Source organism: Aphis gossypii, chromosome 3, assembly GCF_020184175.1.
Source record: "Aphis gossypii isolate Hap1 chromosome 3, ASM2018417v2, whole genome shotgun sequence".
Lineage (NCBI taxonomy): Eukaryota > Metazoa > Arthropoda > Insecta > Hemiptera > Aphididae > Aphis > Aphis gossypii.
This window is the reverse complement of record NC_065532.1, coordinates 8,737,235-8,764,551: the sequence shown is the minus strand read 5'-3', so window position 1 is coordinate 8,764,551 and position 27,317 is coordinate 8,737,235. Positions and strand designations below refer to the sequence as shown.

The window sequence follows — 27,317 nt, the reverse complement described above, 5'->3', positions numbered from 1 at the left end:
CGACGTCCTGCGTTTTCCGACTTTCCCACCGACCGCCCCCAAAATCTCGGCGTGTACACTAGCTTATAAGTTTACGAACAATCAACAACACGAGGGTGTTAATAATATTATATATATTGTGTGGAGCTCAAGGGGATCGAAGTACCTATAATAACGACGTACTATGTTCTTCCGTTAAACGCCATCGTTTCGTTACGACTACGGTGTTAAAGTCTACGACACGAGTACGTATTTACCACTCGGGTACCTACCTACCTACCCTCATTATACCTATAATATATTCTAGCCGCGGGAAAGACTACGGCGACGATGTCGACGGTCGCGACGCGAGATAATGTTATTATTAACGCGCGCGGCGAGACGACTATATTATTATTTTATTACATAATCACAGACGCGGCACCTACGCCGAGCTCGTAATCGTATGGGATATACGCCGCTACGGCACTTATATACATATTACAATATGCTCATCGTAAGTACATAATAATAATAATAATACTATAATATCGTATACCTAACTTTTCCACGGCAGCAGCGGATCGATGCAAGAGCGAACGGGGTTCCGAGATAAGAGATCGTGACCGATTCGCTCCCGAAACGTGAGATTCAGATAACGTCGTGACCGGCGGCGATCGTTATTAAAAAACGATATATACCTATATATATGTGTATACGATCTCGCGAACCGTATCCACACACACACACACACACACACACATATTATACATACACTTAGGGGCGTATATGCCTACCAAGGTGGACGTCAGTCGGTGTATAATATGCACACACACGCATATTATATTCATTCGACCGATAAACAATAGTAATAGTAATAATAAATAAATAAATAAAATATGATAATAACTCACGCACGCTCGCGTCGACCGTGATGCAGCAGCGTGTGACGTCACTGTGTCTGGCGCGCGCGTATGAAAAGATCGAGAGCGTGAGAATTAACGACGCGTAATGTGCGGGAAACGATTATATATACGAGTGATGACGACGACCAGAACTCGATCGCAATAACAACAGCGCGACTGTATTACCTCATCGTAGTCGTAGGATTTTTATAATATATATATATTTTTTTTAATATTTATTTGATATATTATATATATATTACATCACAATAATAACTATAATATATAATATGTGAGTATAGGTACTGAGTATTATATTATTATATATGTTGTGTGCAGACGGATGACCAAGTGGTCGGTTGAATCTTACTTCCAATACTAGCTGTTTGCATGTTTTATAGCGCAGTCGGATATGGCTCGACCACCCGACAAGACCCGACAGGATCGACAGGATGCTTGTCAGATTACACGTCTATACACACGACCTGATATGACGTCCGACCCGACTAAATTATCCTGTCGACTCGACCAGATCATATTGTATGTAGAGCAGTCTATAGGTAAACATTCAAACATTTATACGACCATGAGAGACGAGCTAAAATGAATTATCTAGCAGTAAGTCTGCAAAGTGATTCTTTTCGTACGTGATTTTTTTCCCTATGCCATAACTGGCACGCCAGTTTCTCGTTAGCCTTTTAAGAGAATTTCGCGGATTATATTATTGGATTCGAGATAAATCGGACATGGGCGTGAGTTGATATGGTTTGCTACTGCTTATTGCGCATATTTTATTATTACCTATATTGTTATAGATATTGGGGGATATTTAGTCGAATCCAAGGACCCCCTTGGATCTCCTCTTGGGTCTCCCTACTTGATCGTGAATTAAACTCATATACAGTCAAACGAATGCATAGCAATGATTTAAAATATCAATACTGTTTCCTTTTAATCATAAATATTGCAACACTAACACACTGCAGTTATTGCCAATAAATATTGATATGCAGCGTGAAACTTATGCACGTAAAGCATGGAAGACAGGTCAACAGGGTTGATAACAATCAAACGTATAGGTATAGAATAATTCTATGTAACACAACCAATAAATCAAAAATGTAGTTAACTGCGTTTATAGTATTACGTATATTTTAATCGAATACCTGTGATGTTAAAATAAAATGTTTTTATTTCCGGAACGATATATATCATATGGTTGGACAAAAGATAAAAACTATATTGACTCTGCAGAATGCCAAAAATATCATATTAAGTACGATTCATAAATCGTTCCAATACATTATATTGGCCATCGTGATATAAAATAAGCGAAAATTTTTTCAAACAACCAAAAGACCCCCCTCTGATTACCGTCTATATAATATATGACGATGATTATAATTTCGCAGTACTGCAGGTCTGCACTCTGCAGCAATATATATAATATATGGGTATATCTTGAGCGGTCGTTTCAAGTTTATGAAACACATAACATGTTGTTATGCAGTGTCCAGCAACGGAAATACGCGTATATATTAAGTATAATTTAACGGAGCGAAAAAAAAATTTAAAAAAAAAAACCCTCTCGACCAAATCATTCGCGTAAAAACACGCGCGCCTTATCGCGACCGCCTGCACCGAGTCGCCTATACATAAATATAATATATATAGGTATATATACACGTCATATTATTTTATCGCGGTACATGCGTAAATGCGGTTTCTATATTTTTTTCTCACTCACTTTTCACGGTCGATATGGACGAGAGGGTAGAGGAGTGGGTGTCGAAGAGGACAATCTCTGTATATACCTATATACACGTACATGGTAGTTACAGCATGTAAACGGTATCTACGGGAGAAACTACCGAAAAACGAGTGGAAAAAAATCATTTGAAAATAATAATATTAAATAAAAAAAAAAACAGTCGAGTTTGATGAACTCTCTGTCTCTGTCGCCGCCGTCGCCGAATCGTGGGAACCGTCGGCAGGTGCTCGGCGGAAGGCCGCGCCGCCGCCACCCACTCGTGAGCATTGGTACAAAGCACGCTCCGCCTAAACGCTAGCACACGCCTTCCCGTGCCACCGACAATCGACGAGACGATTTTTAACTCTTTCGCGTCCGCAATACGCACTTATATAGCGTATATATATAGTAAAGGAATAATATATATATAAAACTAATAATATAATATGTATACGTTTTTTATCGTCGCGCATTGCAATACAATATAATATATTATTGGTACATAATAATATTATATTGCTGCGATTTACGGCACAAGAGCAGGCTGCAGCCATCGCTTTTATATTATTATTTATATTATATTCTAATAGTGTATAATAACATTATGTACGGCAGCAGACGACAATGGAAACGGATTCGCATCCTTTTCAAACGCCTGGCGACAGTGTTTGGAAATCGAAAACATTGTCGTGCTGGTATATACCGTTGTATTTGTAATAAGTACGACGTTTTCGACATAATAGAGAGGGAAAGGCCGTGTATCCGATCGAAACCGTATTATCGCTATGTATATACCTAAGTAGTATAATATAATAATATCATATTATTATTATTACTTTATTGTTGTACACGAGACACGGCGTTTCCGCAAAGTATACATTATTTTTTTCATAATTACTATTATGCATCTGTTTCGGTCGTTATAATATCTTATACATGTAGAGCTGCTGTAGAAAGGCAGGTATATCTGGGATATTTTTTAAACGTTTTCAATTTTTTGACGACCGTATCGTGCACAGTATTAACTATAACTGTATAATGCAGCTCAATACGCACATAAAAGTATATGTAGATTTTCATATAAGTCCAACTGACAATAAATGCCGGTATATCAGAATTTTATTGATTGTGAGAGAAAAAATAGGTAATCATTTTCATGATATCGAATCGGATAGTAGAAAAACTGATTAGTTTTAAATTCCAAATAGATATTTATCTATATAATATAAGTACCTCTACGTATTCCAAAGCGTTTTCGGTATAATATTTTAGATGTAGGCAGCAAAGTCTAGACTTCAATGCAGCGATAATCTTACGTAAAACACCTTTCATAAGTTAAACAATATAACGAAATATATAAACTGTTTAAAAAATTTAAATACTTAGAATATGCCGTTCTTTATACTTAATGTGCAATTATTATGTCCGATTTTTAATCAAGCTGTTTTCGAGCTTCCATCTGCGAATGCGACTATATGATGACATCCATTATTGCTAATGCTAAAAATTGATTGATTCATAAATTATGTGCATTGTGACGAAATTCCCTTCAATCTTATTAGTTAATAACTACCTACACCGGAGGTCCGGTCTAACCAAAAAAAAACAGATCGACCGTTTTCCACTATAGCCAAGGCTTTGTCTGTGTACTTTTTCGACGAGCATAAATCAAATGTACATATATTATTATTCACAGCCCACAGATTTATTGTAGGAATATATAGGTATGTATAAATGGTTTCAATTATTAATTAAAAAACCGAATTATTTAGAATTAATTGTGTTGTTCGAACACAGTGTGTACATAATACTATACACAATATAGGTTTGTAAAATCCGAGTTAAAGTTTGAAGAAATAATATCAATATAGTACCCTTATTATGCACCATTCAATATGTGAATTTTAATAAATAATCGTAATGATATAATATATTTTACGGTTGTCACAGTTATTTATTAGCCATAGCCCTGTAATGGTATAGAGGTAGGTAGTGATAATCTAAGATTATATAATTATTATACAGCGCTTATATATTTCTACAGATTTTTAGCGATATTATAATAATATTTTGTAGACAATAACGGTTTAATTTCTACGTATTGTGAACATTTGGTTGAGAATGTGGGATGAGCGGTAAAAACTAAAAACCACATAATAATATAATATAATATAGTATAATATAATATTGTTATTATTATTAATAATAACAAAATGTTATCAATAAAATTATGTCTTGGTATAATATAATATAATATATCATAATATAACCACGGTTCTTGCACAAAAACTATATAATATGTAAAATTATAACTAAGTTGTTTGGAAAAGCATATTCTTTTACAACTTACTTAAAATAATTTTAATTAAAAATGTTACCGTTTTTGTAACATATACCTAAAGTCTAACGGTATATTTTTATAATTTTTAATAGTTTTGCATAATATTTGAGTAAAAAATGACTACATATTTTTTATATAATTGCACATAGGTAAGTTGCATTTTTTTTTTAAATATAGAGTTACCATTGGTAATAGCAATAACATTTTAAAACAATTTCACAACTAACCAAACCACTATGAGTCTCTATAGGATTTTTTTTTCCAAATAAAATAATATATTATATTTATTTTTTGTTATTCAACTGATACTTAACAGAAAAATCTATTTGTGTATTTTAACAGATTTCTAAGAAATTTTTAGAGATTGTTCTTAGAGATATCAATAAACTTAGAGAGTAGTTTTAACCATCATAGGTAGATTGGCCATCTCGGATAAATTTGATAACAACCAAGGTACACCGATAACACTATTTTCCCTAGCACTACGGTGTACAGAAAAATCGAAATACACGGATATAGCGCCGTATTTTATTCAAAAATTTAGGGAAAGAAACCTGGTTATTGAGTTGGTATATTATCAAATTATTAAATTATTATTAAATATTTAAGTATAAAGTTGATCTAAGTCATTAAATGTTAACAGGGCCCTGTAATAATTAACAATGCACATGAAACATTAAAATATAAGCTTAATGACATATTGCCTATACTTACTCCTTAAACGCAGTCGATAGTCCTTAGTCCTTACACAGACGTGTTATTAATTCGTATACAACTGTCGAAACTTGGTTACCGTATCCTAGTACCTATATAATAAATGATATAAATAAAATCAGTATTGGTTGATAGTCGTTTGACAGTGTAGGAAGGTGGAACTTATGGTAACTTAAGCTAATTAAAGTAATTATCTTAATAACTCACTGTCGTGGTGAATTAGTCAATAACTAGACAGTAGACATATACATGTACTGATATCTATTATGATTTGTTGGTTGTAGTGTGAATACTCTTGAAACCATGGACTATCGAATTAATTGCACTTATCAAAACAGTATGTCATACTCCTGTATAGATTTGGTTAGTACCTGTTTAAAATCATACGTGTTAGAATTTATAAACAATAAAATACAAAAAATAAATAACAGTCACTCTAATCATATTTTAAATCATTTGTATAATACAGTATATAAGTATCATATTTTATAATATATAACTGCAGACAAAAATCGACTAATTATTCAAATAAATGAAATATAGGTATTATACGTCTAGGGGTGTCTTTGTAGAGCGGTAGGATGTAATTTAGCACCCTTATTTTTTTCCGCGTTATAATATTCACCTGTTATAAAATTTACAAACGCTCCAACGGTCCGATTTATATTTAAATAATTCGGCCGAATCAGGCCGATGCATAAAAGTCGAATAGGTATAATGTTAAAATATATAACGATTATTACATTATAATTGTACAGATTTGTGTTAATTTTTATGTATACATGTATATTATATTAATATCGGCGATAAGTTAATTCATGAGTACTATTATATAATTTAAATTGTATTGTTTAAATAGTAAGTACAGTTGAATGTCACGTGTTTGATAAAAACCAGAATATGTGCCATGATAATAATATTATATACCTTGACATTTTAGATTATTAAGTAGTAGGTATCTTATATAATATTTGATAAACTGTAATCGATATAAGCAGCATACGATTTTTTACAAATAAAGTTCATAACGAAATCAAAATAAAACGAAAACTATTAATTAACCGTGGTATACATGTAGGTAATTTGATTTAAAATGTTAAAAGAGGTACAAAACGGATCTATATAAGACATAAATTGAAATTGGACAACGGTTCGGATACAATCCATAGGTATGTATATTATCGTAATAATCTGTATATAATAATTAATAAATATAAATGCATAGGTTAGGTTAGGACAGCGTACGATACACGTACGCGTGCGAGGCGCATTCAAACATAAAATATGTAATAGACTTGTGTATAATAATATTATGCTCACTTGTAATCAAAACGTTATATTACGATATACGATAGGTGTATACGTTCTCGTTAATTTTTTAAATCTCATTATTACGGAAACCGGTAATTATTATTAATAATATTTTCTATTCGTCTCGGCACGATGCACGTGCAGCAGTGTAATATATCATAATAGTTCGGTTGATTGTACCTCGCGTTTAATACTATACACAATATATAATAATAATTATATGCGTGTACGTGAACTCGTGTTCCGAGAATATACTCGTGTTTTGGATCGGAGGAAATACAGAAAATACGCGTTCGACAGCGCTTCGAGATGTAGGTATATATTGTAAATTATAATGCAGTGGTAAATTGTTTTATTACTATTTCACGACGATGATAATAATATTATGATATCGCTGTGTATATAATTATCGTCGAATCCGAAAAGTCATAATGGTATTATATAGGTACGAGAAGGCGAGAGGAGCTCGGGAGGCTCTATCGTAAGAAAATTTATTGGCGTGTGCGGGAATCATTGGGCACGGAAAACGATACAGAAATTAAAAATTATATGAAACGAGCGGCCGAGTGTTTTCTAATAATTCATTCTTAGAAAATCAAAATATTTCTTAGAAAATACACCCTGCCAGCCGATCAAGCGCGCCTCAGCAGCTTTATATATGATGTAAAATTAAAAATTTCAAACTCCGTATAGTACGTTAATATCGTGTCTGATTATTAACGCTGCAGATGCCCACACGAGTATTCACACTATCAGAGTAGGCGCGTTGACGTTGACGTATTATTGTAAATCCAAAAATTATTACACTACACGAAGTCTATATTATTTGCCAACTGCTGAATTACTACAGAATAACAGCGAACGATTTCGCTTAAACTGGCGACTATATAATAGAATAAATTATTATACACGCAGGCCTGGAATTAAATATACTAATATAAACGCGTTGCAGGTGCGTACACGACGTCGAGATTTTTTGATGTTTTTCTCGAAAAAGTAATTTTTAAATAATATTATAGTATACGACCTGCAGGCCTAAGCGTCGAAACCAGATTCTACGTATACATAATATTTTATACGTTTATACACAATATTCACATTATATTTTATAAATGTGTAAATTATACCTATATCACTGGACACTGGTCAACATCACGATATTCGGGACGATCGTTTTTTTTTTTTCAAATAAATTCAAGCACTGCGAGTCCACGATTGTGCACGAATAATATCCACTCCATATAGAACTGTAGTTGTACATAATGGCAATGTTGACGCAATTCCCGCGATATGTAAATATTGTCTCCTAAGCACAGCCAAAGCCAATACACCGTGTCACCGTGTACTAAGCCTATATGACCAGCTAAATCGTCTATATCTTATCGTCGTCCGCAAGCGTTGCTTTTTTTTATATTACATAACGTGTAATGACCTCCTATAGGACCCTATATAGGTGCAGTGTGCACTGCGTAATTATTATACGCAGCGGCGCACGGTAAAAGAACATATAAACTAAATATTATTATTACTATTAATATCATATACTCAGCATTTAATACCACAAATACGTACAACGGCGAGTTAATGGATATAGGCAGCTAGGCGCCTCGTTAACGAACGATAAATTACAGAGTTATTGAAGAGGTTGTAGAACCGCATTTCATATATATATACGTGTTTATTGAAATCGAATATATAATACTTAAATTAAACTTAAAACCTCTACCATGTTATTATATCAGAATAAACGCATTATACATATATGCTATTACTTATACTTATCTATTAACTATTGACTATTGATGTATATATATATATATATATATATTCTCTAGGTTTATTAAAACGAGTTTTAAGTCAAGTCACTTATACTTGTATCATTTCATAACATTACATTGAATATTATAAGTGTTATAGCAATTAGAAACAATCATTATAGAATGACTTTCTGTGTACAAGACCGTTCTATTTCCTATATACAATGATATAGCCGTGAACAAATTGAAAAACAAAACTTAATTCCCGTCGTATACACTTTGTACGTATAATTATATAGTGTTATTATATTGATATTTTAATAGTACGCGTGCAGCAGTTATACAGAAATTATTGATCCTGTCATCGAGGTCGTATTTTATTCCGGATTTATTAAACGTCATCGACGAAGTCTTGAAAAAAAGGAAAAATCACTCAAATCAGATCACGACTTTAATAGGTTAGGAAGGTTAGGTCACGATAAATAGTGTTTCGTTCTGTAGGTGATTGAGTTTAGTTAAAAATATTATAAACAACTAGGTATATTGGTAAACTACAGAAATGCAATCAGACTTGACGGTCATAAATTAGAATCCAATCTGCTACGCATTAAAATGGGTTTGTTTTAAAAAAAAAAAAACTATCTAATAAATAAAATAATAGATGTATTATATTTTTATTGACCTAGAAGCGCTATGGCCGTGGTCAAGAAAAACGACGGTGGTTGAAATGATTTGATGATCAAACGGAGTGAAGAAAAATACCTTATACTCGCATTTAAGTTTTTCTATTTATACAGTCGAAATTATGTAATGCGTGTCTGTACAACAGCTGTTATACGATAAAATATATTCCAACATTATCGGAATAGTGGAACAATAATTTACCACCGATTAAACGTATGGACATAACCTGTGCACCGTGTGTGTGTGTGTGTGTGTATGTTTTAAATGGAGAGTTTTATTTTAATTAAAAGCACTTAAGTGTTTACGTTGTAAATCGCTTTTTTTAACATCTACCTGTCATACATAGTATTTCCTCGTAAATACACATTGGTTATAGCTATACTTCGATACGCTTGATTTTAGAATATGGAATGCGATGGAATTAGTTGTGTTTCAGTCATGAATAAATTTGGTATTAGGATAAAAATTTAAAATATTGCACCATTAGGTTGATATTACACAATTTTGTATCGAAAAATTAAATGGCCATTAATTAATTATATTAGGTATTTCTAATAGGTACCGCTAAATATATAAATATATTATGCTAATAATGTTGAAAAAAACAAGATTTTAATGTGACTGGTAATTTAAGAATACCTGTGACGCTTAAATAAACCAATATAATATAGTATAATATATACATTATAATATGTATATTAAAACACAACTGAAAAAAATCATTTAAATGTTAGATTTTTTTTTTTTAATTTCGACAACACACGAATTGGGTAAAGAATAAGGTATAACATGGTGATAGTCAGAACACGAGAATTATTTTGATGAAACCATCCCACATCAACAAATTTTTTTTCGTTGACTATTAAATGTTTAAAATCAAAAAAACAAATAATCAAAATTGAATATATTCCTGAACAACTGATGCGATCGAAAACATTGTTAAATAGTTGAGAAGCAAACTTATAAAAAAAAAATGTATTTTTTAACAGATCAGCAGAATTTAATAGGACTCCAAATGTAATTCAAATAATTATAAATTGTTTTTTTTCAAGTTGAATCAAAACATTTAAAAATAATCCCATTATTTTAAGAACATATCACAAAAACATAAATGTAAGTATTTTATTTGCTATTTATTGAATTGATAAACAAAAAAAAAATATGTATAAATATACATTATACATATTATATAATAATTATGAAAAATTTCAGGTGAAATTGATAATTTAGTGTTAATTTTTTTCTATATATATATATATAAATACTTTCATTAACCACTTATACTAATAAAAAAAATATATTTATATCTATATCAGACTATACATATATTCAAATAGGTATAAAATATAAATAAATAGATATAGAGAGGTGGAATATTGCCTAATGTTTGATAGTGAACAAGTACAATTCTATATAATATGTATATCTAACCCTTTTACATTTTACATTATTTGATAACTCGATAAGTACAGTGTAATAGTAATTTAAAATTCGGGTTTTACATTTTAGACTCCGTTTATCAATTTTCAGGTACCAGTTAATCGTTATAATGAATAAACTGTGAACATTGTACTTTGTATAAACAGTTAAAACATCTGACTGTATTACTACATTAAAATGGATTTTATTATTATATATAAGTGGGTCCCCCTGGCGTGTCCAGATTGTATGTATTTTTCAAAGTTTAATTATATATAATTTCATTCGTTATTATGTTTAAAATTGCATCAATTTACCTTCATATTTTTTGTGCTAAGATTACACTTTAGTTCGACAGAAATATAAAGTAATAATACATAATCGACTTAGGGCCGTACTTACAATGTCCGGTTAAGTGTCGGTTAAAACTAACCAATAAAATTCTGTCGGTTAACACATAATAAATTCTGCCGGTTAGCGTTATCAGACACTAACCGGCCATTGTAAGAACGGCCCTAAAACAAATATAATAATATTATGTTAAATACGAATTACAAATCGCGCTACGTACTTTTATAATTATCACTTTTTTTTTAATGTACCAAATGAATTAAAGATAGGACCAATATATAGACCATTACATATATTATCGATAGGCTGTAATAACTAATAAGGTATATTGTCTCCAAAACTGTGACTCATTTGAATTCAAAATACCCAAGTATTTCAATTTAGAAAATATTATGGTTATCGAGCGTGCTGTTTATAATAATGTGTGTAAAAATTCCAAAATCCAAAATTTAAATAAATTTACGATTTGAGGAAAAATTTAGAGTGAGCACTCCGTATTTTATAGGTATATACGACCCAATAATACGAGTATAATGGTGCTTCGAAAAACCTATAAACGCTTTGAACTTTCGAGTAGATTTTTATCGAAGACGACTCGCACGAAGTACCTATAAGATATAAGACGCGTAATAGTCGAAATACGATGTCGTGGTTGCGTACAAATGACGGTACGATTATTATACGTAATAAATGCATAATATTATTATTATTGACGCGTTGTATAATCATGACAAACTGCACCGTCGAAATGTTCAGAGTGGCGTATTGCACATATTCGAACTCGTCGATATAATTTTAAACGAACCGTGGACGGAATCGATCGGAGATCGCATATATTATAACATACGAATACAATTGTGTTTTTTCACGTAGCGGACGCTGCAGCGGTGGCGCGGCGGACGGGAGGAGCGATCGGTTTCTCAACACTCCGTGTCGGCAGCGGCGGCGGTGGCTTATGCTTGTGCACGTTTATAATGTTTTATATATTATATTATATAGGTACACCGTAATAACAATAAATAATAATATCAATCGGCGGCGGCGGCGGCGTGACTGACGTGATGTATATAATAATAATAATAATATCATATATAAAAAGCCACCTCGTATATTTCCCACCTATCTGGACCCGGGGGGACGTCGTGGCGCGGGGGGGCGAGATGTATCGCACGTTCCGCTCGCGACCGTACGCGCGCGCCGACACACACACATACACGCGATATTATATTATTTTATATTGTACACAATACGGGTGCACGCTCACGGCTACGGTGTGTGTGTGTGTGTGTAAGACGACGTCACGAGCGATGTATTATATATTGTAAAAAAAAAAAAAAATTACGTACGAGAAGAGTGTGAGGAGCCGCTACACAATATATATAATAGTAATAATATACCTGTACAAGGCGTATATATATATATACAAATACAACAATAATAATAATAAAGTACAATAAAAGGTTTGTGAAGCGGTCGGGCGGCGCGTTCCCACGGCCCGCGACTACTATACGTATAATACATATATAATATGTGTGTGTGTGTGTGTGCGCGCGGGTAAAAGAAGAATAAGGAATATTGCCGTCGCAGCCGTCGGGGCACGCGAAACACACACACGCGCGAGCGAACGAGCGCACGCCACTCGCTATATATTATATTATTATGCGCGTCCTGCACAGCTACCTTAATCGCAAGCCGACCGGTTATCGCGTTGTTGTTTATATATTGTTCTGCGTGTTATGCGCAGTGGCGGACCTGCGAAAAAAAACCGAATTCGGCTCGCGAAAACTATTCGACTATTCGATCCCCAACGATTTGTTTAAGTATTATCCTGGAAATCGGATATCGTAATGGTGAATCGAGGTATGAATACACTCTTCGTATCGGAGTTCCAACGAGAACGTTTTACAAGTCGCCCTCAAAGTTCACTTTTATTTTTTTAACACAATGACCTATCGATAATATTCAATACATTTTTCTCTACAGACATAGGTCAGAAATGCCTCTAGAGTCCATTAATTACATATAAAAAAAAAACAGCCCGCTGCAAGCCGAGAAAAGTCCCGCCACCATAAATCCTTCACTATGTGTGTTTGTGTGAGTATTACATATTACCGCCGATCTTATGTCTCGCGATTTTTTTCCGTTCGCGAACCCGTTCGATTGTTATTGCGTGATGAAGTGAGTATAGCCTATTGCTGCAGTCTGCAGTTTGTTTTTTATTGCACACGTCTTATATAATTTTTAAACGTTAATAATACATCGTCTATTGTTATATAAGTGTTAAATTAAAGTTAATATTGACTTTTTTTTTTGATTTTTTAACTTCTTCATTTTGTTCAGCCTAGCGGTGATGGAGTTATAAGGATGCCGTTTATAGACTGCAGTTATATAATAGAAGATAACTGACACTTTGATAAATTGCCTATAACCTCTTTATATTTTATCTCTCGACTAATAAATTATTCCTGACTCGTACTCTAACTCGAAACCATTACAGATTGACAATAAGAGAGTATATTATACCTGTTGCAATCGTGCATGTACCCGCTCGTCAAATTGCCCAGCATCAAACAGTGGCACCTCAATATTCCTAAATGGTTAAAAATGTATAAGTACTTTTTTATAATAAAATAAATTTACGTGTATCTGTACTTTTACCTCGTGACATTAATTCTTATAATGTTATTTATTCAAAAATTTTTCTTTTCTCTCATATAGCTCTATGCTTATGGCATGGTTGAAGCATTTATTCTGCTGCGAGTCTGCATATTATCATACATGTTTTATACTATTATATAGGTAATACTAGCGAATTATAGAAACATAATAAATAATAATAATATGGAAACATCGTGGCAGTATTTTCGTATATCCCCTGCACTGTTGCCAAAGTGTCTCTTTTCTAGTAGGTAGGTACTTGTACTTCTATAAATCATATTATGTAAAACATATAATAATATCATCATTATATTGCAATATTATACGTTTATAGTGTTTATATACGTATTAAAATTGTTAAATACACCAACCAGCTATGTACAAAAAAGCTGTATATTATATACTATTATCACTATTATTACTATAGCGCAGATAAGTTCGACGAATTCTTTATACGACCGTATATACGCGTACCTAATACATAATATTTATAAATTTATAATATTATATGCATGGTTAAATTGTATGGAGAACCGCAATAAATAACAAGTCGATTGGCGACGAAGACGCTCGTATATTATATTATTATATGCGGCTATATGGTTGTATTATATAGCGGTCCACGGAGATTATTATCCGGCGATACGAATTGATTATTCACGCGTTTAAATATTATAATACGCCATATATTATATTATTATAATAGGTATATACTAGGTATAGCATATAAAGTGATTACTTAGGATTTTCGCACCAGTTATAATACCAACCGATTTTCAATGTCCATTACTGTCACAATTGAAGTTTTAGTGGTCAACGCCGACAACGCACGTACAACGCGTTATATTGCTTCGGCGTCCGATAAATCGGAGAATTAAGTGACCGAACCTAACGAGAAACTTCTACAACTACCACGGTGCTAACGAGACCAGTGCGAACTAGTCTTACCTAGTATTATTATTGTTGTATATTATACTGGATTTGTTATATCTTATATAACTCGATAACGACTTTTACGTATTGATTTCAAGTTAAAATAATATACCGCTTTTTTTTTTTTTAACCGTATTGATAAACAGTATTTAACAATAATTAAACGTGTTTTAAAGTTTCCATGATTTTAGTAACGTTTGTTTTGTAACAATATAATACTCAAAGTAAAGGTTATTAAAATATCAAAATCTGTGATCCATCATAATGGGCTTCGATAGATTCACTATCTATATCATATTATACAAAGCATAAACACAACAGTATTAAATTATCGCTTTTTCCCCGTTAAAATTTAAATATGTGAAGAAATAATAACCAATATTATTTGTCTCATATTAAACTATTTCGAAATCATGTAATTAATGGTTCTTAACTCTTAACCAATGTCATAGATTATAATAATTGTAAAATTTTCGCGTGTATTTAGATTGACCGGGTGCAGAGTTTACTACGTAACGTCGAATATCTATCTAAGAAAATAGTACAATAATAATTATGATGTATAGGACGCGAATGTGTCAATATAAACTAGGGAAGCGTGTACGATCGTGATCATCGTATCGTTCTTATGTAATCGCAGTCAACGCCCGTTCTTCATACTATATTATAACGAATATAGAGTAAGACGATATTGATTTCTATCGAATTACTAATTTATGTATATAAAAAGGTTTCGGTATCTATGACACGTGTGATTTTTTTCGATATAGTAAGACTCGTCGCGTGATACCATCGATGCCTAAATCCCCTGACGCTGACAAAACATGAGGCGATTAAAGAAATATAGGTTTATTAATACGTATATGCCTACGTGTAAATTACTGTTTATTTACCGCTTAGAGTAAATAGCACTCGGTAGGTACTTAATTATATTATAACACCTGTTAATAAAAAAAGTGTATATACAAATCCTTACTATAATAATAATTCATTAAAAAGAAAATAATGTTTATCAAAGCAATAAAACTATATAGTACGATTATATATTATTATCTATACATATTACACTGTTGTGGTGAACATTTTGATTTTTTTTTTTCAATAAAAGAGCACATCGCGTGCGGAGCAGGTTTCGGAAGCCTATTTCGGATTCTATATATAAGTTAATGAAAAATCGAATTTTTAATTTTTTAAATAATTGACAAATAAGCACACAAACACATTTTTTTTTTACCAATTATTAGTCGATATTATTATAAATTAATAATTTAATGAATGGTAACTATTAGAGGGGGTCAAACTTTTTTTGTTCACGATCTAATAACAATATACTTCACCTATTTGAGGATCGACTTCCATAGAAATTTTTTTTATTTTTGAATGACTATAATTGTTATCGACCGTTTGGCCGCCCCTGGAATATAGTTGATGTAGTATAACGATACAAAACTTGTTCGTTGTTTTGGTTCATGCTATTGAAACTTTACCAGTCCATGGTTTTTGGGTCCAGAATGAAAAGGAAATAAAATTTGGGTGGGTCATTCAACTAAAAAGAAACTACGAAATGTATAATTTATACATTGGCAAATAGATTTAAGCAAACAGAAGCCTTAAATAATAATTTGTAGTCGAGTTTACTATAAATATCTATAGGTATACGTACATATCGCATAAAATAAATACGTGAATGTTGATTGAGATAATTGATGTGACTCACGTATCACGAAATTATTGGCGTTTCCGTCATATAAGTTACAACTTGCAGCTACCACGAGCGTCCCGTCACGCGCGCGATTATAGGGGCGTGGTCTAAACCACGCTATTGCTGCAATACGGAACGTAACGCTAATACTCGAGTGAAATAATTCTCAAGCATTTCACGTCCATGAAGTTGGATCCCCGATGCCCACACGTGTTGTCACCTTGGTCTTACACGAAATATTTACAACACGATAAGATTATGTTCAACCTAATTGATTTCGTGTTGTCAGATCTAATAGGTTTAATCGTTTAATGTGAGTTGATCAAGTTAAACTTAAAGGTAAGAATTCTGTCAAAGGAATTTCGTATACGTTTTTATTTTTAAAGTGTAATTTATTTTATTGTTTAGAAAATGTTGAAATGCATTTAAATCAAATTCTAAAGAGTAATTACCGAGTCAAATTTTATGAAATTTACAAGATAATATTATACTGTATAATAAATAATAGTCCTTAACAACGGTTTCACATTATGATTTAAATAATAGAAGTATAAAGTATAAAATATATGTGATAAAATAGTACTTATTATATAGGTACTCAAATATATATAATAGTCCATTAATTTATAAAAATAGATATTTATAGCTTACTATCTGAGACGAATATAAATTTCATTCCACATGTTTTTTAAGTGTATTCAAAAACTATAACTATACTTATTTGATTTTTGATTTATTCACATAGGTACAATAAAAAAAAATCATTTATACATCTAAACTGTTTAAAGAAAAAGGTGATTTGTTTAAAAAAAAGTAGTTTGTATCACTGCAAGAAACTCTTGAATTGTAAAAAAATTTCAGTATACCTATTTAAATGGAATTGAGTATGCCTGATGAAACACCATTTTTATATTTTATTGTCGAAACCAACAAACATAAACGGCTATAACGTTTCGATAATGACTGCACACCGTGCAATGAGATGGAAATTTGAAATGCGCAATATGTATTCTATATATAATATTTACCTATAGTGCTTCGTATGTCAGGTTTGTGTGTGTATTTATATTTGTATGCACTTATAAAATATTAAGATTATTGCTATAACATTATAAACACGCTCAAAATATTATTAAACGATCATAGACTGTGGGAATTTTAAAAATAATTGCATAAAAACACGCCAAGTTTGAAAGATATAAGTGTGTTTTTTTCGCGAAACAAGATCATATTAATTTATATAATATATTATTATAATCGATGGCATTTATATTGGCGATATAGTATATAATGCAAATTCGTATTTTCAACTATTTTCGCATGCCGCAATAAAATGTTACTGTAACGTTAGTAAAACGATAGGTACACCTACTACACATTGTGTAATAATGATAATAAACAGTCAAGTATATTTTTAGTCTATCGTAGTTATATGCTTTACTGGAACTTTTTAAAGTTATATTATGATTAGGTTAGGTTAGTTTAATATAGGACTTATAATTTTTGTTTATAACTATACCTACTTTTATGACGTTATGACGTCTACAATAGATGCGTTTTGTTTTCTTTACTTCGCAAATATTGTAGATAATTAGTATTAATAATACTAATTATATGAAACAAATACCCATACTTAACGGCTATTGTTTAAAATGCTTATATTTAAGTACTTTTTTTTAAAAACATACGTTTATATTATAATCGCTTACAACTTTCTTCATATCTCATATAATATAACTTATAAGTAATAATACACATTATGTGTATAATATAATACACATTATACATAACACATCACGCCCACTTCTGCTATTCTGCTCAAGGGAATAAGTATTATTAGGTAGACATTATACCATTAGAAGTGTTATTTACCTATTATTTACCCATTCACATTTCACAAAATACTTATTGACTATTTAAAATTTAAATACATTTCAATGTGCAATTCATCGGGTTGGGTTATTCGTATTTCTTTTAATCAAAAATATGAATTATGGCTGCACCTAAATAATTGGTTTCCAAATATTAGTTCCTGCAGGTGTTTACTAACAGTAATAAATTGCGACATGTGGCGTTAGATATAATTTGGAAAATTCAGTAAAATATGGCTAGGTATATTTACATTCAGTCTAATTTACATGTGATTTATAATTTATTAGAATAATTATCTTACATAATAATAAAATATGATATTATTTATAATAATTAAGATTGTACTCGTATTTTAAATAACTATTTAATTAATACGATGAAAATAATATTATAATTATATTAATGAATGAAATTATACATATTCTAGATTAATAACCACAAGAAAAAAATTATGTTTTTTGTTAACAATAAAATTATAATGTTAATACTAATTGACGGATGATTTATTTTGTATTTAACCAATATTTTATTTATATAATGTTATATAATATAATCTGTATTTTTAATAATGATTTAAATAATAAATAATAATATTTTATAATATTTAAACGGTTTTGAAGATTTGAAAATTAAAATAATCTGGAATAATTCGGATTTTATAGCACTTAAAAATGCATAATTTGACGCAAATTGATGTTTTATAAACGATTTAATAACGTGACATCAAATTTTATATAAGTAATAGTATTATATTATATAACATAAATATAATGTCGGGATGGATGATGGTTGATAAAGATATGAATAAAATTATATTTTTGCATATTGGAAAATTTAAAAAATACAATCGTAAATTTAGAAAATTTAACTAATATTATTAAATTTAAATGGAATACAATAAAAGAAGTCAAAACGCGTTAAAATCTTAAAGAAAATGAATAAATAAAGAGTATAATATCACAGGTAATTTTTTTATTTCGCTTTTTTTATTATTTTACAAAATTTGTTATAGGTATTTCTTAATGTTTTAAATGTATGCGTAAAAAAAGCTATAAAGTTCGTCTCCTGATGATTAAAATATCTATATATTAATAATATATTATCTTTATTGTAATACTATCTATTGAAATTTTAATGTAATTTATCTCGCATTATTGCTAAATAGCTAATATGTTTAATATGTTTTCCTTTTGAAAATCGAAACTTAAAACACAGATTCCCGAATATTTGGTTATATCGTAACAGTGTAACAAATCTGACTTGATAGATAAACAATATATTTGAAATCGTGCTCACTAAAAACTATATATGTAATCAACCATGTATTGTGTTTAAATTGTAAAGTTTGACCCAAAAAATAACACGTCGAAACACGATTCTTCGTTTTTAAACGACTGATTTCTACATCTATATATATATTACATAGTATATAACTTACCTATATAAAAATATGAACGGATAACAAGGAATCAATGAAAACTTATCAATAAATTCGTTGGTTCAGATCGGTATTGTATAAGACACACGCCCTGAAAATGAATGATATTAATAAGTATCTATGTCTATGATATAGTGCGAATATCCAGAATCCAGATGTGAAATTTTTCACACGAGTTTGGACGCACGAATTTCTTGTAAAACGCGCATATCCTAATATAATATACATAATATAATCAATAATTATTGTGTATTATTGGTACACGTCCAGGGAAGTTGCATCGTGGCGGTCAAAGTAGTTGTCGAATCGCTATAGGTATTTTAATACAAACATAATATAGACGAGTACTTATATGTATATTTTTCAGTCTTTTTAAATACGTATATTTATGATGTGTATAATAAATAATATGAATTCTTAAAAAAAATTTGAGCGGCGCCGTTACTGACGTCGTCTCGTTATAAAAATGTACTTTGATTCGCACGTAAGCGCACTAAAAAAAAAAAAAAAATACACAAATTTTATGTATATTATTAAATCGTGTCGCGTTAAAAGCGGGTCAAATTGTCGCGTCATTGGTCAGTATACGGTTGGGCGGGGGGGAGGGAAGATACTCGTTAGCGCGGAAAATGATAAACGTATATATAGTATATTAGTATATACGTACATAACAACTACCTGTATATAAGTATAAGTATATATATGTATATATATATGAACGGGTACCACGACGTCCGCATTTAAGTGTGTTATTCTAATTAGCGACTATCGCGTCATTTTCGACGACTCTCCGATCCGGTCGCACGTGTCCAAACAAGGTGAAAGACCACTCCAGCTACTCGCTGTACGCGCGCGTTATATATAGTTAATTACCCGCCACTCGGACTGTGGGAACGCCGTGTCCTGTGTGCATACGCGTCCGCATTTGCATAACTCGATTAGATGACTCGGCGCGCGGCGCTCTCGCCGAGTGGAAATTGGGCATGTTTTCCAATATAGGAAATCGGCGGTGGGCAACCGGTTCGTTTGGGTTGCAGCTATACGAAACAGAATAAAAAAAAATAATAATAATATTAATATAACATACAAATGACGTCTAATGCACACACAACGTACAAACGAATAATATTGTCCGTACATACATTATATACCTATATATACCTATATTATCGATACACAACAGACACGCCGACGATCGTTGCACATAGATATATAATAATAAATTGTAGATTTGTATACCTACGTTGAACATTCGTGTTTGTGATATCACATCGCGGTCTATATTCGTAACGACTCTATTTAGTATAGTAGTTACACGTGCCAAAGACCTCGTTTTGATACATATATAATATGTTTCAGCTATAAATGCGGTTTGCACGTCTGTGTGGATATGGAATTAATATGTTCAGGTCCAGTCAGATATGAATAATATGATATACTTATCAACTTCTCTCTGCAGTGACGGCGTTAATAACTATATCCATAAAATAATATTTTGTTTATTATAATAATTAACCATGACGTATACCCATAGGGCATATGCCGTTATGGCCAACGATTGCCCATCGATGACTTCGCGTGTACCGAAAATAATAATAATGCGGTTACGTTTTGTAAATAGAATGTGAAGTACACAACCATGCAAACGCATATAACACAAAGTGTTTAAATACTTTAAACATTCGTTTCGTGGCTTGTTGACATTTTAACCTTTGTAATAATGAAACATCGCTATGACTGTTAAGAGAATCTCTATGAATATTAACATGATCCCGATTATCCCGAAAAATATGCCATACAATATTCTGCAATGCGTTTTTATAGGTGATAATAATTATTGTATTTAAAATTACTATACAAGAACAAACCACTACAAAAGTAAGTTTAAACTGTTGCGGGTACAAGACGTGTACAACAATAATCAGTTAACTTCATAATATTTGAGCTATATAATGAGCCGGATAATGAGTGCGTGTATCCTTAAATACGACTTCGATGGATTTCAGTCGTTTTTCAACACTAATACTAATATATTGCAAAATCGTTGGGAAATAAGAGCTGGAGCAAAAAAAAAAAAACAAAGCATAACAATTTAACAGTAGCATATAATTTTATTATGACGTATGATGTGAATACGTGACACAGTTATTCTTTAATGAATAAGCGATGGTCGTTTGCCATAGTTAATCGCGTCGTCGTACATCTATTCCAATATCATATGATTATATACGTGTATACAGTAGTTAATATTTAATAAAATAACGCACGTAATATTGTTATATATATAATACGGTGATGCTCAACCGATGGACGTTATACCCTTCGGCCTTGACGTATCGAATATATAGGTATCGCAGAGCTTCGCGTTGCTTCAAGCCCTATACATATAGTATCACATGTACCTATACAGATATTTTATACACCTTTAGCCGAACATAACGACCACGTTCCCAAGCAGGTTGTGTTACAACGCAATGCCTCCGCCACCGCCGTCGTCATCGTCGTCGTTGCCGGGGTGTGAGAAAAATATTAAAATAATAATCATATTATCATTATCTATATACCTACATAAGCGCGTATATATATATTGTCGATGCATAGGCGCGCGAAGAATTGAGCACTCGTATTATAACGTGTTTTTTTGGGGGGTTTTTTTCTTTCTCTCACTCTCCCCGCGCGCTCGTTTGGGTCACCGAACAAATATTGAATTTAACCCGTCGCCCGTAACGCCGCCGCCGCCCCCGCGAGATGCCTGAACAAACACACCACGTACCTGTATAATATATAATACTGTTACGAGACGCTATCTGTGGTTTAATTGCGTCGAAATCCCTCCCGTGAGAACGTCTCCTCGTCGTATTATTACACACTACCACGCGTATTATACGCATCGTCACAGCTATATATACGTATATACACGATGATGATAGCAGTAATAATAATAATAATAATATAATCGCTGTGCGTAGTCGCGTAGACGAACGCTGTAGCACCAGTCTCCGTCCGAGAGGGACCGTAGTTGAATTATTATCGTCTGCGACGACTGTGACAGACGGTAGCAAATCGCCGGTGATTACTCTTCGGAATTCCTAAGACCTCCGCTGTCGCGGGGCTGTATACTCGAAGGCCCGCGCGCACCGTGTGAAAAACGCGCGGAAACGACCGAAAATAGACGCGATCGTCGATTCAATTATTTTGTCGGCCGCGCGCCGCCGTCTCTCGTCTGCGTTCACGAAACAAAACCGCGGAACGGTATATATAATATTATACGCACTCGTTTAATATAACGACGTCTTCGTGTATTTACGATTGCGGTCGAACGAATGTATGCGTTTTTCGTCCGACGAGTCATTATATTATTTATTATACACATATAATGCAACTGCCGTTGCTGCTGTGCATCAGCCGCATAGGAACCGCTACGTCCTTGTCGGTCGAACCGCGAGCAAATAGGCCGACCTGCCGGACGATAATTTGTCGACCACACCGCACCGTCCGCACCTATATTAGTCTTTACCCGTAACGTGTGTATTATGAAGGATATATTAATTATATATTTATATTTTTTTTTTGTTGTGCTTCGACATATCGTTTTATCGTTTGACGTCGTAATCGTATATGTGTGCGTGCATGTGTATAATACGTCGTCGAAAAGTCAGGTTTTGCTGGCCTTTACATTAAAAGTGTGCCAGTTTCGTACGACATTTACCATTATTCAATATATAAAGGTATAAACCGTGGACGCTTCGATGGACTGTTGACGATTTCGTGATCGATCGATAACGATTATTCGAAAGAATTACGATCGTTATAAATACACTTGCTGCATTTCGTATGCACACGGTGCGATTTTACACGATAACAGTTTGTTTGTTATAATAATAACATTTAAAATGTATATTATGCATAATATAGAGTATACATTGCACCTGTCCGGACGTAAAACCGTTTAAACGATACGCCTACGCGTGCAGTTATATATGCACGTAGTATATATAATATGTATAGTCGGCCGAGTGCGTGCCGATCGCACGTTTCGCGTGTGAATAAGAAATTTGCGTCGAACCCCGCGGGTGTGCGGATAGGAAATGTAGAAAAACTGAAAAATGTTTTCCTAGTATCGTTAATATATTAACATATAATGAACTGTGGCATATTTTAGCGGGTCGTATCTAAAAAAAAAATAAAAATAAAAATAAAAACTGTTACGGTAGGTAATATATAATATTTCGTGTGATAAGCGACGGTGGCGGAAGCGATTGTCGATAATATAATATAAACGGCGGCGGCGGCGGTCGGTCGTAATGAGCGCGCGACCGTCACGGGTTAATTACTGTTGGCGGCGGCGGCAATGGACCGGTTCCGTGTAAATGGACTGCGGCCGCCAAGATTTATGCGAGAGTAACACAGGTAGCCATCACCTGCCTAGAGTTCTCACGGTTCCGCCGCCGCCGCGCTCCTTGACCCGAAACAGGTGGCCGTATGGTGCGTGTGTGTGTATAATGTACTTAATATATATATATAAATATAATTCCTATACAGTAAAGTGCTGGTAATAGTCGTGGTGTAGTGTTAACGCGTATGTGTGTGTGTGCGTGTGTGTGTACATAATATATAATAATAACTATAAGGCGTGCGAGCGTGTGACGCGATGATAACGACTCTCATCGCGCCACTTATTATTATTGTTGTCGCCTAAACGACTGTGTCGCTGCCTCAGTGATCGGTGACTTTTACCCGAGGACACGAAACCAGTGTAGGCACATAAAACAACAATAACGCGTGACACGAGCGAGTTGGACGCGCTTTTGTACCGTCGCTGTCGTCAGGAAGTCAGTGCCGGATGCTAGACCGCAGGAAAGTGCGCGGGTTACAAAGGCACCGGGGTCTCGGGCTGAATTTATTTCAGGGGACCCGTCGTGTTGATAACCTAGCTAGATTTTCCGACTCTCTAAAGCGATAAATTATTAAGAAGATTGAATACCTAGGTAATGGTGGTGAAGAAAAAAGTATTTTAAGAAATTACTTGCACCCGTTCATTTCAAATTATTACGCGGACTCGGTTTTTGTATTATGCCCTTAATGGACCTATACGGTTGAAATGTTTTCTTTTTTTATTCCATTTTCACATTTATAAAATAACAATATATATAATTAATGCGCATCAAATGACTTATAAATACCATTTTTTTTTTTAAGTGGCCTCTAATATTATAGTAGTTGCGCACACCGCTGGCCCTCCGAAACATAGAACCGGTACTGAACAACGAGTGCATACGTACGCTGAATCCGCATCAAAGGAATCGAGATTTCGGTGTTCGTTCGCTATGTTTCGTTTAACGACGCTATACGCCAAAATTTGTCATCTCCTTCTCGCAAATTCGTGACAGTTAACCGATAGAACACAGATATCGTTGTTATACCTCTATATATAGTATTTGACGATATACTCGTATTGTGTCGATGAACACATCAATCCAGTAATGCAACTGAAGAAACCAATCGGGAACAAACTGCAGCTCTAACGTAAATTAGCTATATATATTATATAATGTCTTACGAACTTGAAATGAAAATACTTAACGCAAATCACTTTTAAAAAATTTAAATGCTGCATAGATTAAAAAAAAAAATTGAAAAAATCTTCATTTATTATAATGAAAATTGTATAAGTACCCTAATATAATATCGCCAACTTGTATTTAATAATTATTTTATTTTGAAATTCGACGTCCGAACGCGTTGCATATTATAATAGCTATATATCGAATCATTATTATGTATTACAGTCGGTGCCGTCATTTGTGAAGACTTGGACATGAGGGGGCACGCTTGTCGTAAAAAAAATAAAATAATACGACTTTCTAATATTCGTCATCATTGCAGTGCTTCAGGACGCGACGTCGTATATGCGAGCTCGCGAGATGATATCAGCAGCAGTGGGATAATTAACTACTTTTTTTCCACCGATTACCCGTCCACGCTGTAATAATGTTACACCTACCGTTAAAAAAAATTATATGATTATCTACGGATCAAAACGGTATATATTATAGTACATATATAATATATATTTTATATATTATATATAATACACATTCAACGGCGGTGGGAAAAACTATTTAGGAACTAAATTTTTTGGTTAAAAATTACTGCATTACTAATCCGCAGCCGAAATCCAGTCCACCCATTTTTCATCGTCGTCGTTATATGTAATATTATTAACGTAATATTATATTATATTATTATACATATAGTGTTGACTGTTCTACAGCAATTCGAGAACCACATTCGGCCCCGGTGCGCGCGAGTATAACGTTTAAAATCGTATTTTGTTATTTTTTACATTTTCGATTAATGAGGTGTTATAAAATTCACTGTGAAAGTAGCTACTCTGCAATTAATAGGCCACTCTGTTTATTATTATTATTTATTTTTATTTTATGTAGATATATGACGTATATGGTATCTGTAGCTCATTCTCGCTACGTTATGACGGAAATAGTATATGAAAATCTCTCTCGTGACGCCGTCGACACTAAATAATGTTATACTTTATTTTATACCATTATATGATGTGGACCAGCGTACGATTTGTTTGTATTTATTACGCCTCAACTTGGAAAATATGTAATAATAATATATTTTTATAAAGGGTCCGATATAAAACATACGCTTATACCTAGTAAATTAAAATAATAAACGTTAAATTAAGACCTGTTTTACAAATGTTTTACCAGTTAAAACATAATTGAGGCATGTATAATAAACTCACTACATTTGTAGCCAATTGGTCAGAAGTCACTTTTTTATTTAACTCTTAGTATACATCATATTCGACGAATAAATGTATATTATATAAAATAACACCCGCTAGTTTCGACCGGATATGACGAATAATGTATTATTATATTATTTGAATCGTTTTTTCTTTCTATTATAATCTCGACTTATTGACTACAATAACTATTAGGTACTCGTTTATAGGTCTAGAATTATAATAGCATAATATTATGGTGTGCGAAAAAGACGTCGTATTCGAAAGTTATACACGAGCATAAAATAATAATTGCATCGAGATACATCAACGAAGCGAAATCCATTCGTGAGTACAGCACATGATGTATAACATAATATTTTGTGTTGAAGAAATTTCATTCTTGTTGTTATCATTATAATATTTTATTATACTACACTCGAGCGTATAGTACTATTTATACTATGCGACGATTTCGATGTTTATGAAGCATATAAATTTAATTTATAAATTTTGTAGCACAATAATTTTAGTTAAAATATTTTAGTAATAGGTACCTGTGAGTCGGTGTTTATAACATATTTTGTAATTGGGCTGTTGTGTTATCTCCAACCATAAGCGTGTCTTGAATAACGTATCTCACATTTTTCCAATTATGGCCTTGAAGTGAGATATCAATCTTTGAAATAAATCCTGATACAAAATCATTGATATTATATATTTAATCATATTACTATATTAGGTATTTATGTATCTATTTAAAAAAT

The 27,317-nt window shown here is 32.5% G+C and overlaps 1 long non-coding RNA gene across 1 annotated transcript in view; it reads right to left on the bottom strand.

Moving 5' to 3' along the window:
- Positions 1 to 27,317, bottom strand: part of LOC126550854 (uncharacterized) — a 59,767-nt gene that overhangs the window by 9,323 nt on the left and 23,127 nt on the right. The window contains exons 6-10 of the long non-coding RNA XR_007604897.1: positions 27,108 to 27,243; positions 20,667 to 20,830; positions 19,794 to 19,884; positions 5,876 to 6,039; positions 5,669 to 5,760 (exon numbers count right to left, since the gene is read on the bottom strand). This is a non-coding gene — a long non-coding RNA (uncharacterized LOC126550854). The remainder of the gene's footprint in view (positions 1 to 5,668; positions 5,761 to 5,875; positions 6,040 to 19,793; positions 19,885 to 20,666; positions 20,831 to 27,107; positions 27,244 to 27,317) is intronic.